Genomic DNA, 3,746 nt, shown 5'->3' with positions numbered 1-3,746 from the left:
TAATTTGCCTATAGCTGTGATAAATATGAATTAATAGGGAAAAAAGCTGGAGTTTATTCACTTGAGAATACCCAACTGTGCATCAGAAAATACTTCAAACACTAGTTGAAGGAGATGAGGGTGCGGCAGAAGGAGAGAGCGATTTGGACTAAACCCAAAACTAAATATGATAAGATGAAGAAATAATTCATAGATATAAAACAGCCTATATAAATCAGCATAAATTTTCTGGAACAAATCCAGAATTTCTCAGATACTGACAACATCCGGATATATTGATAGCTATTGACAATCTGTTTCCACAACACATCGTAAAAGGTCTTAAGACGCACAATGTAGGCAATTTGGCAATATTTTCTTTCCTAATGTCTCCTGGATCACCCCAATGTTTCTTGGCACTCTGAAAAATTCCCAGAGGTTGGGGGAACAGGACCAAGCTTTGTAAAAGGATTTTTCTTCAGTGAAGTGTATGTCTTCTGTATGGTTAGTAGTTTGGCTAACAGTATCCTTAGTAATGCTTTCCACCAGTTTACCCATAATGGACATCAGTGGCACTGCCAGGTCAGGTGCCACCTGAGACAGGTGTCATCCACTCCACGCCAAGTGACCCCCCCCCGTACTGACCCATCATCTTCCAAGGCACGTCACCCAGGGCAGACTACCCGCCCACTTGCTATGCTATTGACAAACATCATGGTACATGGCCTGCAATTTCCTGGACTCACCCTTTTTTTAAAAGCTGGCATCACACAGGCTGCTTTCTAATCTTTTGGTAAGGAGGATGATTTCACTGACATGTTGTACATCTTTTGAGGGGGAGATCCACAATTTCTAATTTGAGTTTGTCAAGCACACTTGGGTGCCTGCCATCTGGACTCAGTTACGTTAATTTTTAATTTGCAAACTGGCCCTAAACTTCATATTCATCTTTTTTTTCCTTTTTCACATTTTTATACCATGCTTCATCCAAGGAGCTCAGAGTGGTGTACATAGTTCCTTCCCTCCTAACCTCATGAAATCCCAGGACACTATTACCACCTTCTAAATTGCTTTGAATAGCAAACCACATCCTTAGATAGAAGTATTTTAGAGCACTATTTCGTCCAGTTATTTGCTTTGAGTCTCACTTGAGGCAAAATCTGGTGACAACTCACTCTCACCCCACTAAAACAATGTTACAGAATCTCTTCCCTTTCCCATAAAATTTCTCAGACATTGCAGCTGAGGAGGAATGTAATACTCAGGTTTAGCTCCTGCCATGAATTTTTTTTTGCTTGGCTAATGGCTGGGCCGAGTGAAAGTAGAAGCAAAAGGAACTCCAGGGAATTTAGAAAATGCAAGGCAATTGAAGAAGAGCTGAAAAAAGATTACTGCAGAAAAGGAAGAAAAAAACCAAAGAAAAAAATCTAAGAGATACCCATCCCCATTCTGAGTCAACATGACAGCTTGGGTGAGAGAGTCTAGGAAAGAGGCAGGTCTGACTCTTACAGAAATAATTTGAAAATTCTCCTGGGAGACTGAAGTGGGTTCACTTCTGATCCTGAAACATCCAAACCACTCCTGCAAGCAGTGGCATAGCTAGAGGAGGTGCAAAGCACTAAGTTTTGCAGGGAGTCTCACTGTAGCGAGCAAGCAGCCCCTCCCCTTGGTGGAATAGCTGGAGGGGGGCAGAGCATTCAGTCTGCCAGGGAGCCTTGGCGAGGCGGGCAAGCGGCCTCTCCCTTCGAAGCCTTTCCCGGTGGGGGGGGCAAAACAGAGCCACATGGAGCCTCCCCTCCAGAGCCATTCCAGGCAGTGGGTACAAATGGAGCTGTATGTTGAAATGGCTCTGAAGGGGAGGGGGAGGGGCCACTTGCACACCGCAGTGAGGTTCCCTGCAAAACTTAGTGCTTTGAACCCCCTCTAGCTACACCACTGCCTGCAAGGGCTAATGGGAACTGTTCACAGCGAATATGGGTTTATGTCAACTCTGGTCAAGATGAAGGCTATTCACCACTATGCGCAAATGGAGCTGGCTGGAATTCAGAACACAGCAAATCAACATAAGAACATAAGAACAGCCCCACTGGATCAGGCCATAGGCCCATCTAGTCCAGCTTCCTGTATCTCACAGCGGCCCACCAAAAGCCCCAGGGAGCACACGACAAGAGACCTCATCCTGTGCCCTCCCTTGCATCTGGCACTCTGATACATAGCCCATTTCTAAAATCAGGAGGTTGCGCATACACATCATGGCTTGTACCCCGTAATAGATTTTTCCTCCAGAAACTTGTCCAATCCCCTTTTAAAGGCATCCAGGCTAGATGCCATGACCACATCCTGTGGCAAGGAGTTCCACAGACCAACCACATGCTGAGTAAAGAAATATTTTCTTTTGTCTGTTCTAACTCTCCCAACACTCAATTTTAGAGGATGTCCCCTGAGTCATATAGAGAATATTCTCTATATTCACATATAGAGAATGTATATATATATTCACATATATATTCACATATACATGTGAATACATGTATATTCACATGTGAATATACATGTGAATACATGTATATTTACATATACATATACATATACATATACATATACATATACACACACACACACACACACACACACATATATATATATATATATATATATATATATATATATATATATATATATATATATATATTCACACATATAGAGAATGCGTGAAGCTCCTGTTTCAACATCCATATAAGAACACCTTTCCTTGTCTTCAAAACCCTTTTAAAATTCTTCTATTTGTGGCCTAGAGACCTGAAGCGACTTGACTGGTTGCTGGTTATGATTTAACCTTCCTTGCAGTCAGGATTCAGGGAGCTGAACCCCTCCTTGAAGCTTTGTTAGCTGCACTACCAAAGGCAAGGCATATTGTTAATTATTCTCTTCCTCTGCATATATATATTGATACTGCATCAGCACTACTCAGTGAGGATCCAGAGCTCTTTGAAATCAAGATAGAACATTTTGTTGCTAGTGGCATCCAGAGGATGAAAGAGCAAAGTGATGAAAGTCAAGTGGATGAAAGTCAAGATATTGCTGAACTTGGCTCTTCCTCTCTCTCTTTCTCTCTCTCATGTGCAAACCCTTCAAAAAAACAGGTTGAGCTTAAAGAACGTGCATTCATACTGGGCAGGTCTCATAGGCCCTACTAACTCCACTGGTTAGGGTCTGATCAACTATATGATCTTTTGGGTAATAACTGGAATTTTTTTGACAGTGAGCCAGCAGCAGATATTTTGCTACAGTTTGCTATTATTCTCAGCCCAGCATATAAAGAAAGGAATATCAGAAAATCTGTAAAACACCTTTTAAAAAAAAAAATTGGTGACAATTTTTGCCAATAAACAGCGGTTACAATGGCAAGAGCATGCTCTCAGAGTTTCACCGTCTCTGGAATGTGAAGTATATTTTACTGAAATTTTGCAGAACTGTTCAAGTGGGTTAGCCTGACCCCAATTGATGGGCACAACAAAGAAGAAAAAAATAATGCAACAATGGCCAGGAATTTCTACCCCATCCAGGCACCTTCAAGTACAGGTCCTCCTACAGTACAGGCTTAACATCCTTCCGCTTAACAACAGACTGCATATATCACTGTTGTTAAAGCACAGCAAAGAGGCTCTTAATGAGGCAGTCAGGTTTCTCACAGCCAGCAGCAGAGTGTCTGTTTACACAACAAAGAAGAGGCTCTTAATACAAAGAAGAGGCAATCTATCTCCAGT

Source organism: Tiliqua scincoides, chromosome 6 (assembly GCF_035046505.1).
Source record: "Tiliqua scincoides isolate rTilSci1 chromosome 6, rTilSci1.hap2, whole genome shotgun sequence".
Lineage (NCBI taxonomy): Eukaryota > Metazoa > Chordata > Lepidosauria > Squamata > Scincidae > Tiliqua > Tiliqua scincoides.
Note: the sequence above shows the minus strand (reverse complement) of the source record.